At 38.3% G+C, this 11,738-nt stretch overlaps 1 protein-coding gene across 2 annotated transcripts in view; it reads left to right on the top strand.

Moving 5' to 3' along the window:
• The first annotated feature begins 359 nt into the window (after window positions 1–359).
• The window catches only part of tenm1 (teneurin transmembrane protein 1), a 289,482-nt gene continuing 278,103 nt past the window's right edge, over window positions 360–11,738 (top strand). For both annotated transcript variants that reach the window (XM_022681019.2, XM_022681018.2), the window contains exon 1: window positions 360–642. The gene's annotated coding sequence lies outside the window, so the exon portion shown is untranslated. The remainder of the gene's footprint in view (window positions 643–11,738) is intronic.

Raw genomic sequence — 11,738 nt, 5'->3', positions numbered from 1 at the left:
ATCATATAATACACTATCTAAAACCACATAAACACGCCTACTAGAGATTACTGAACCAGTAACTAACTAACTAACTAACTAACTGTGCTCCTCATGGTTTGAGGAGAGAGAACCATGACTCAGACATACAGTTAGCATCAAGCTAATTTGTACACCTGCTAAAAAAGCGCCAAACAGGTTCTGGGTTTTTAAGTACATTTGGGAACAGGAGGAGGGGCTGTTTTTTTTTTTTTTCCCTTTGGTCAATTTGACGTTTTAATGCCCCACCCACTCGCTGCGTGGTGGAGGGTGACACGCCCATTTTCTCCTCTTTAAGGTGGGCGGGTGTCGGTGGGCGGGGTTTCGCTCCTTCCCGAGTGACGCCGCGTGCGGAGCCGCTCGTTCAGCACGGGGGATGAAAAAACGCAACGAATATAAACCCCCACAAAACACTGCGCGCGATGAAGCTCGAGCCGAACGGTGAACGGGGCGCGCGCTGCACGCTAACGGAGCATCATCTCAGCCTCAGCCAGGACTAAACACTCAACACACACACACAACACACACAAACAGTTACACGCGAGACACACGCAGACAGGCGGATTGACGGATTCTTCTAGACGGCAGCGCGATAGACGGAGGAGCACGAGCACGAGCAAACCGGTAAAACACGCACACACACACACACACACACACATTATGTGGGCACGAGCACGAAACCCATGCACACACACAGAGCGCGCGACGCTTATTATAGGTAATGCTGTTAATATGGTTAATGGTGGAATCCGGTTTTCTTCGCGTGCAGCGCGCGGGGTGGATGCGCGAGACACGCACACAACACACACACACGCATGAGCTCAAGCAGCAAAACCTGGTCTTGACACGCGCGCACGCGCTCCACACACACACGCATGCATGCATATTGTATGAGGTTTCCTATTATTAGCGCTGCGATTGTTATTAAGTGTGTTAAAGGACTGGTGGTGTTGGTGGTCTCGCGCTGCACTGATATGTTATGCATGGCACTGATCAGACACCGATGATCGATACTGCTGATTGGCGCTTTTATTGGCATTTTATTAAGGCGCTACAGAGCGAGAGTGTATGGTGTATAGTGTAAGTTATTTATTTTGTATTAGTGTGTATTGTTGTAATATTTATACTGTATACCGTTCTAATAATCACACACATACTTGAGATATCAATTATTTTAGTTATTATTATCAGCATAATGCTAATAGTGAATTGTTGTGAACTGGTCTGTGTTGTACTAATGATGATCAATATGTATGTGTATCGATGTTGTATTGCATTGATCAGTATTCTTTATTTTGTATTGATTTGAATTTTGTGTGAATTACTATTTCATATTGATCATTATTATATTTGTCTAATTATATTATATTCATATTGATTATTATTTTGTATTGACAAGTATTATGTTTCATTATTGATTAGTAATTTTTATTGACCAGTATTGTGTTTTTTTATTGATCAGTTCTGTATTCTTGTATTGATTTGGCATTTTGTATTGATTGCTATTAAATGTTAGGTTGATCAAAATATGTGTTTTGTACTGATGGGTGTTATGTATTTTTCAGTGTTTTATTTTGCATTGATTGATATTTGTCTTGATCAGTGTTTTTATTGATCAGATGTGTTATATTGGTTGGTATTTTGTATTGATTGGTATTGAATTTTAGGTTGATCAAAATAGGGGTTTTATATTAATTGGTATTATTTATTGTTCAGTTTATATTTTGCATTGATTGATATTTGTATTATTTACTAGCATGTACTATTGATCAGTATTGAGTTTTGGAATTTTGTATTGATCAGTATTTTGAATTTTACAGTATTGTACTCGTTCTGTGTTGGTGTTTTGTTTTAAATGTAAGCTGTCATTTTTTATATTGCGTGTGTGTGTGTGTGTGTGTGTGTGTGTGTGTCACCTGGGTGTCTCTGCTGCGTGTGTCAGTTTAGTCTGTGTTTCTGAATGATCCAGACAAACAGTTAGACAGATAGAGGGAAGGTGGGGTGTGGGGAAGAGAGGAGGGGTGGGATGAGAGGAGTAACCCCTAAAGAGAAAGAAGAGAAGAGAATGAAAGGAATGAAGAAAGGAATAGAAGAAAGACAAGCTCAGAAAAAAAGGGAGAGAAAGGAGACAGCAGGAAATGAGAGGAAAGAAAAGAAGAGAGGAAGGAAGGGAAGGTGGGAGAGCAAAAGGGGATAGGAAGAAAGATGAGAAGAGAGGAAAGAGGCAGAGATGAGGGAAAATAAGAGAAAAGGAGAGGAAAAGGGTAGCAGACAGAGAGCGAGAGAGGGGAAATGAAAGGTGAGTTGAAAGGAGAGGAAGAGAAGGAAGGGGACAGGAGTAAAGAGGAAGTGTCGGAGGTGGAGAGGAGGAAAGAGCTGAAGAGAGGAGGGTGTGAGACGAGTGTGTGTATTAGAGCTCCAGCACTCGGCCAGAATATCAGATATATTGTGATTGCAGCTCTGCTGCTGCTGCTGCTGTGTTGCCAGGGTGATCTGCAGTGCTGTAATAAACACACACACACACACACACACACACACACACTGCTGAATCCAGAATCATCATGTTTAAGACTTTATTATAACCCAAATCAATGACATTTACTGGATTACATCATTCATCAAACCACATACAATAACTGAAGCTGTGACTGGTCAGAATGCTCACACTACACCACACACACAAATAGGGGCAGTGGTGGCTCATTGGTTTGAGCACCATGTTAATGATGACAGGACTGTGGGTTCAATGCCTGGGTTTGACAAGCTGCCACTGTTGGGCCCTTGAAAAGGGCCCCACCCATTGCTCTTGCAACATGCACCCACTGTGCTCACTATGTGTGTGTGTGTGTGCTCTCTATGGTGGGTAAGTATGTGTTCCCTGCATGAGTTGGGTTGAAGGTTGGAGGCTACGTTCCATCTGTGTGTCCAGCTTAAGTATGGTAAATATGTGTGTGTCGTCAAAACAGTACAGTATAATTCCAACCGTAGGAGCTAAATGAGTTTGATCTCACATAAAAATGCCCATGTATCTTAATTGTTCCAGTCTAATAATACAAACATTTGTACCCCTGTAAGAAGCCGGGTAGCTCCTGGACTCATAGCTTGTTTTTCTCCCACCTTCCCCAAGGTTTATACGGTATAATTTGACTCTCACAACAAAACTCAAGTTTAACAAATGACCTGTTGCATTGCTCTACTTTACACTAATAACTACACAATTACATAATGCTCCTGATTGCTTCATTCTAAGTAGGTATTGGTATCAGCGAGTAAAAAATTCATGTACTTGTACTTATACTCGGTTGTAAAATTATTTTTATACGAAAAAGTATTTGCCCACTTACAGACTTTTTTTGTTTTTGCATTTTTATCATACTTTCATTTTTCAGATTATCAAACAAACTTTAATATCAGACAAATATTACCCGAGAAAATATTTAAAAAAGCATGTTTTAAAATATGATTTCATTAAGGGAAAAAGCTATCCAAACCAATCTAGCCTGTGGTGAAATATTAACTGTGATTAATCACACTTTTTGGAAAGATAAATTCAATTTCACTACTAACCACAACCAGGCCAAGTATCCTGTCTGACAACATGAAGCAGATAAAAAAATCTATAAAAACCCACACATTATGCCACGAACTGAAGAAATCCAAAAACAGATAAGAAAACAAAGTCATTGACAGTCTGGAAAAGGTTACAAAATCATTTCTAACTCCAGCTGGCCAGCTGACCAAAATTATTCCAAAAGGGCATGAACAACTCATCCAGGAGGTCACAAAAGAACCTAAAACAACATCTAAATAACTGCAGGTCTCACTTTCCTCAGTTAATGTCAATATTAATGATTCAATAATAAGAAATAGACTGTTATCCATCAATGTTATTCATGGGAGAGATCCAGACAATAAACACTGCTGACCAAAAACAACACAACGGCCTGTCTTACATTTGCCAAAAACATCTTAAAGATCCCCAGGACTATTTTTCTTTGGCATAAAACTAACACATCGTTTCATGCTGTTCATGCTCAAAAAAACCTTTCACTGTGTCTGAATTTAAACAATTCTGCAAAGAAGAGTGGAGCCAAATTCCTCCACAGAGTGAAAGACTTGTTGCCAGTTATCGGTGAAGCTTGATCGCAGTTGTTGCCGGAAAGAGTGGCACATCCAAGTTTTTAGGTTTTGGGGGCAAACAGTTTTTCACAAAGGGTTAGATTGGTTTGGATAGACTTATTTTTTCTGCAGTCAGCCAAAATGCAAAAGCTTTTTAAAAAAAAAAGTTGTTAAAGTGGCTTTTGTTCACTCTGTAATAATGTCTGTAATGCAACAGTGGCTTAGAATTTTGTAAAAAATTGATTTTGATTCACTTCAGGATATTTATTCAGAAATTCCAATAAAATGTCAGTTTTAAACCCTATTCACACTTAGTGTTAACACCCAATAACCTGCGATCCATCCATGACATTGCGTTTACACTTACTCTTTTTCAATGTAGCTTCTACATTTAGAAAGTATTCATTTGGTTGTGCTGCACAATATTTGTTTTTAACAGAATTGTAACACATTTTGCTGTGTTTTGTGCTTAAGAAATTATCTTAGAACATGACTCAGAACAGAGATGCTCAAAAGTAGCTTTATGCAGATCTGAGTTGAGTCTGAGGTCTCTGTGTGAGAGAGGGTCTGTGCTTGAGTCTCTGAGCCGAATCAAATTGAAATGTCTGGAGTACAAGTTCAAGTTCATCCATCAGGCTCTGAGGTATCAAAGCTGACGTGCCTGGGATCCAAGTTCAAGTCTAGTCATAAGTCTCTGGGGTGTGAGTCAGAGTTGAGGATTGAGTGTCTGGAGAGCGAGTTAAAGTCAAACCCAGAGTCCAGATTCGAAGTTCAAGTCTCTGAGGTGAAGTTGAATTATGTCCTGAGCCTTTGTGTTGTGCATTTGAGTTAAGATTTAAGTCTCTGGGGTTTAAATCAAAGTTGAGGCTTGAGTTATTGGGATGCAACATGAAATTAAATCTTGAGTCTCTGGAGTGTGAGTTTGAATCATTGCTTGATTCTCCAGGGTTTGAATTATAACAGAGGCTCAAGTCTATGGGGTGTAAGTTCGAGTTGAGGCTCAGGTATCTGGGCTTCATATTTTGGGGTGCATCATGATATTAAATCTTGAGTCTTTGGATTGTGAGTTTCTGTTAAGACATGATTGTCTAGGCTTTAAATCCTAGTTCAGGCTTGCGATTTGGGGTGCAACTCGAAATTGAGTCTTGAGTCTTTGAGGTGTAAGTTCGAATTAAAGTTTGAGTTTCTGAAGTCCAAATCGAAACTCAGGTCTATGGGGTGTATGTTCGAGTTGAGGCTCAAGTTTCTGGGCTGAAGATTTTGGTGTGCATCCTAAAATTGAGTCTTAACTCTCTGCGGTGTGAGTTTGAGGTATTACTTATTTCTCTGTACCCTGAATCCTAGTTGAGGCTTGAGATTTTTGTGGTGCAACTTGATATTGAGTCTTGAGTCTTTTTGGTATAAGTTTGAGTTAAAGTTTGAGTTTTTAGAGTCTGAATCGAAACTCAAGTCTATGGGGTGGTTCAAGTTGAGGCTCAAGGCTCTGGGCTTGAGATTTTTGGGTGCATCATGAAATTGAGTCTTGAGTCTATGGGTTGTGAGAGACATAATTCTCTAGGCTTTGAATCCTAGTTTAGGCTTAAGATTTGGGGTGCAACTCGAAATTGAGTCTTAAGTCTCTGGGTTGTGAGTTTGTGTTAGAACTTGATTCTCTGAGGTTTGAATCCCAGTTCAGGCTTAAGATTTTGGGTTGCTACTTGATATTGAGTCTTGAGTCTTTTTGGTAGAAGTTTGAGTTAAGGCTCAACTTTCTGGGATTTGAATCCAAAGCTTGAGACTTTCTGGTGCAATTTAAAATTGAGTTTTTATTCTCTGGTGTGTGGATGTGAATTAAGACTTAATTCCCAATCTTAATAATTAAGATTCTCTGGGGTTTGAAACTAGTTGAGGCTTAAAATTTGCGGTGCTTGAGTCTTGAGTCTTTTTGGTAGAAGTGTAAGTTGAGGCTCTAGTTTCTGGGGTTGGAATCCAAGTCAAAGCTTGAGATTTTGTGGTGCAACTTGAAATTGAGTTTTCAATCTCTAGTGTCTGTGAATTCAAAGTAAGGCTTGATTTTTCTGGGGTTTGAATTCCCCGTCGAGGCTTGCTCTTTTTGGAGTGCTACTTAAAATTTAGTTTTAAGTGTCTGATGTGTGAGTAGAATTATATGTGTAGAGTCTCTGGTACAAATGGACTACTCCACCAGTGGGGTCTACTTTGGAGTGCCAGCCTCAAAGAAGTGTTGAGTCATTCAAAGACAAGTACTTTAACATGAGGCTTGAGCCACTATCTGATAATTGCTGAAGCACAGTTGAAAAAACAATGGAGGTTGAATTGAGGTATTATTGTTATTAATAAATTATAGCAGTACTTTAACATATTTTTCACATATGTACAAGATATGTTCTTCTGTTCACCAAAGGAGACAGCAGAAAGAGGTACTCTATACTGCATGTAAAAAGCAGTGCTCACCTTTACTCTGCACCTTTCTATGCACTCTATTCTCTTTATTCCGTTTGATTCGTTGTCTGTCAGTGTGTGTGTGTGTGTGTGTGAACATTTGTGTGTGTGTATATCGTAGCAGTCTCTGGCATGGTGAGTTAGTATCTATGCCAGTCAATAATAGGGCCTGTGTGTGTGTTTGGCAGGTGGTGATGTAATAACAGTTTTGGCTCATATCTGTGTGAATTTAATAACCAGTCACAATGGAACCTCATTAAAGCTGCTTTATTTGTGCATTACTCTTACACTTAATACACACAGACACACACACACATACACACAGTATTTGTCAAAGGTTTAGAAACATATTATTTATTTTTTATTGTTGTATTAGTAGAAAAGTAGAAATGTTACAATAAATTAACAATTGTGAAAACATTAATATCCAGAAATAAGTTCTTATTAATATCCAGAATGAATTTCTAATAACTTTAACATTGAGAATGTTTCATATTTCTGGTGGTCTCTTAAAATCTTTCTCTCTCTCTTTTTTCTCTTTCGCTTTTTTCTCTCTCTCTCTCTCTCTCTCTCTCTCTCTCTCGCTTTCTTACTCTCAATCCCCTCAATACTTTAAACTGTACATTTTGTCCACTGTGACTCTACCTCTCCATCATCTAACAATAGAGGTGTAAACCTCAGGGCCCGTCTGTCCTTACACACACACACACACACACACGCATACTCACCAGCACACCTATATACTCTATATTACATATCGTGCATCCACTTAATTCTAAAATGCACCACACTCAAACAGAATGCTGCACAATTGCTCCTCTTACACACACACAGCTATTACACAAAACTACATGTGAACACAACTGTGTACTAGGGGTGGGCAATATTATATCATATACAATATATCGTGACACAGAAATATCATGAGATTAAAAATCCATATTGTGATAATAGGGCTGTTCTATCTTAAAAGTAGTCTATTATTTACTGTGAAGCTTTAGATGTATTTATTGTATAATTGTTTTAGTTTGCAGTTTATATGCATGCACTAAATATTCTGCAATATTATTTGCTGCATTATATTATTTTATGCTATACTATTTATTTTGCCACATTATGATAATACTGTTATACTATTATACTATATTCCTATTATATTATATATTCCTCATATTTTAGTTTTCCTATATCGCCAAGTATATCGTTATCGCAAAAATACACTGAAATATCGTGATATTATTTTAGAGCCATATCGCCCACCCCTACTGTGTACATAGAAAATGCTTTGGCTGTGCTCTAACCTCTTACTGATGTAAAGATACATTCGGTACTCTCTGTGTACATGAAGCGTTCATGACATATTAATGAACAGTAGAGTTATGGAGTCATACTGAAACTTTCATTACCTTTATTTATTAATGACTAATGCTATTGTGATGTAACGGATTGAGACCACAATCAGTAGTGTTTAATGCATAGAATAAAGTGTAACATGACCCCTTTAGTGCCCATTCCACTGGTGTAATGGTGTACTGGTTAAATGTGTTTGCTGGTATAAATCTGTGTTCATCTGTCTCTCTCTCGCCCTCTCTCTCTCTCTCCCTCTCTCGCTCTCTCTCTCTCTCTCTAGTAATATGCTTAGGAAAAAATGTGTAGTTTAAGCAGTAGTTTTTGTTCATTGTTTGTTTGTTCGTTCGAGCAGGATCCAAAAAATGGAGCCTCTCATGATGACAATAGGAGAGAACCCTGGTTTCAAGCATATAATAAAAGAACTCGAGCCCTGTTACAACGTTCCATCCCAAAAAACAAAACATGATTATAATGAAGATTCATTGTTATTAAAAAATGAATAAAGGTGAGGCTGGGCATTCTATACAGGTGTGAATCAAACCGTGTATTTTCTGTACCTTTACACCACTAGCAAGTAGTGATTATTGTGGCATGGTGGAGGTTTAAAGAGGAACACTTTTACACACCAATTTATACTCACTTTTACACCTCACAATAGCTTCTACAGTCACGTCCACACTTCACATTAGTTTCTACTCCACTTTATGTCAGCTTTTACCCTCTCTTCTTCACTTCACATTAGCTTCCACACTGCCTACCACACTAATTTATTCACTTAGTTCTGCCCTTCACAGTACTGTAAGTTCTACACTCTCTTCTTCATTTCACACTAGCTTCTACCCTCACCGCTAAACCTTACTTCTACACTCATTTGTGGCCGTTAAATTCACTTCTACATTTCTTTCTATGTTGTGGCTACTTGTATTTATTGATCCAAAAAAAAAGCCATATATTTAGACACATAAATTCACATATAAAGACTATGTGCTCTATATTACACCCAGCTCAAGGTGGGTGCTATACATCTTATGCTCCTCCAACAATCTGTTTTCATGCTGTCCATCGTTTTGGGCGTTTTGGTCTCAGAATTAGGTGTTTTCAGTCAGAAAGCACAGGTGCGCCACTGACTGAAAACAACCTAGGCAGAAAGCAACAGTCAGATGTTCATTGCTATCTTGGCAGTGTATTTTTTAACAAAAGCATGTGTCCAATGCACACATCCATGTAGCTGTGCCACTGAAATAGCAATCTGCCAAAGTCAGAGTGCACCTGGCTCTCTGGTTTTGGAATGGTACGTGAAATATTGATTGGTTTGTTGCACATTGAGCCTAAAACACACCCATGATTACCAGTCATTCAGAGAATTAGTACATGCCTTTTTGAGATGCATAAGGCATACTTTTCCCATCATTATAATAGCAAAGACACACTGACACATCCTAAATCAAGCTGTGTGGTGCATGGTTGATGCCTCGCCTATAGATTGCTAAAATAGGTCTCTATATCCACAAAACAAATGAATGTAGAATATAAAAAATAAAGTTACAGGTTAAAGGGACCTGTCATCAAGATACTACAGTAATAGCCAGTTGTACGATCCATCCCTGTACCTACCTTAACATCAGCCCATGAACACACCCACACCATTTAAACCCTCTCTCTCGCGCACACACACACACTCACAAACATATTCCCTTATCTCTACAACAGGGAATGCAGTCCAATGGATTGCATTAGTCATTGTTAAAAGCCACTTTCAGTGCGAGCCGGTGTGCTATTGTTGCACTAACCACCGTCTTATGCCTATACCTTAACATCTGTCTGCAAGACTCTTAAAGAAATCCTTAATTCTCTCAGGGTTTGCTTCCGGACTTTTCTCTGCATTGACTACAATGACCCATCTTTTTTTATTAAATGCTGGGAAATAAATCATCATTAGCTAGTAAGCAGGAGGGCTAAACCACTGGACTAAGGGATGCCTACTAACTTTAGTTGGTTATGTTGGACTAAGGAGCTCAGACTCCTGTGGGAGATGGTGCAGTTAGATTTGTACTAAGGCTGCATGATATTGGAAAAATCTGACATTGATAATATGTTGTTGCTTTACAGTATACAACTCTGGAAAAAAATAAGAGACTTAAAAGAGACTTAAAAATGATGAGTTTCTTTAATTTTACCAAATTGAAAACCTCTGGAATATAATCAAGAGGAAGATGGATGATCACAAGCCATCAAACCAAACTGAACTGCTTGATTTTTTGCACCAGGAGTGGCATAAAGTTATATAAAAGCAGTGTGTAAAACTGGTGGAGGAGAACATGCCAAGATGCATAAAAACTGTGATTAAAACCAGGGGTTTTCCACTGAATATTGATTTCTGAACTCTTAAAACTTTATGAATACGAACTTGTTTTCTTTGCATTATTTGAGGTCTGAAATCTCTGCATCTTTTTTGTTATTTTAGCCATTTCTCATTTTCTGCAAATAAAAGCTCTAAATGACAATATGTTTATTTGAAATTTGGGAGAATTGTTGTCTGTAGTTTATAGAATAAAACAACAGTGTTCATTTTACTCAAACATATACTATAAATAGCAAAATCAGAGAAACTGATTCAGAAACTGAAGTGGTCTCTTAATTTTTCCAGAGCTGTATATTATGATGTTAAAAAATACAGGATTTTTAAACAGATTTCTACAGAAGACATTTTTATTCAAATACATGCTGTTAAATCAGTTAGCGGTTTTGAATGTTGCTTTGGAAGAATTGTCATTCAATTGTATATCTCTGATTATGGTATCATACTAAAGTGCAACTCTACACTTCACTAATATGCAGTGAATGCTTCATGTGCAGTAGAAATGTAATGATGCATTGATGTAAAAAAATATGTTGTGCATCGTGGGAACAGACGATGTTCAGTCACTATAAAGTTTCATGAAGTTCCATTGCTTGAACACCAGAGGACAGAATTCTGCTAGTGTAGGCTGGAAAGCCAGTGGGCGTAAGCAAAGGGCGGAGGACACACAACCACTTTTTGGTGACAGTCACTTTTTTAAGCCAATCAGTAGCCAGAGTTAGCTGTCCAGCTGTTTTAGTTGCAGCCTCCTAAATGGTTTATGATTATGGATCTGTTGTTTCTCCTGGCTTGTGGGAGATGGGGCTGAGTCTGGGAGCTGTGGTTTGTAGAGAGAGAGCAGAAAGGGAGTGGGTGTCAGGCAAATTGTGGCGTGAGTTTTGATGTCAGCTACCCAGCTACTTCAGCCAAAAGCAACAATAGTTTTTGGAATAGTGTGGGGTAGTGAAAAATAAAATATTTTAATTTGAAAAGCAGATGAATTAAAATAAATTAATGGCACCAAAAATGGAAACACTTCTGTAAAGATAAAAGAAAGGTAGTAGTATTTACGATACATTTAATTCATTACTGTTCACCAGTGTTCAACTTAAGTCATAATCGGATGGGATTAGTTTTTCAGGGGGAAACCTGTAAGAAATATTTCACACCTCTACAATTCTACTGTTAAAATTCTTGCATTTGGACTGCAATTTAAAAAACAGGAGGACCAGTGAGTTTTTTTTTGTTTTGTTTTCTCGATCACGTGACATCTCGTTCAGTAGCTCCTCCATTTCCACTCGCTGTTGTGTTTACGTGGATCTCCGTGGAAACGCGCGCCCAACGTGTAATTACGGTGCGTGGCAGTGGACAAACAGCTGTTTTATTAAACGTGAAGTGATGAAACAGAAAAAGATGAGGACTAAAATTATCAGTAAAAAAAAAACAGTAGGTATTTCAGCCTGTCATTTTCTCA

The sequence above is a fragment of the Astyanax mexicanus genome, chromosome 1, assembly GCF_023375975.1.
Source record: "Astyanax mexicanus isolate ESR-SI-001 chromosome 1, AstMex3_surface, whole genome shotgun sequence".
Taxonomy (NCBI): Eukaryota; Metazoa; Chordata; class Actinopteri; order Characiformes; family Acestrorhamphidae; genus Astyanax; species Astyanax mexicanus.
The sequence above is the reverse complement of the archived record's forward strand: the minus strand, read 5'-3'. Positions and strand labels throughout refer to the sequence as shown.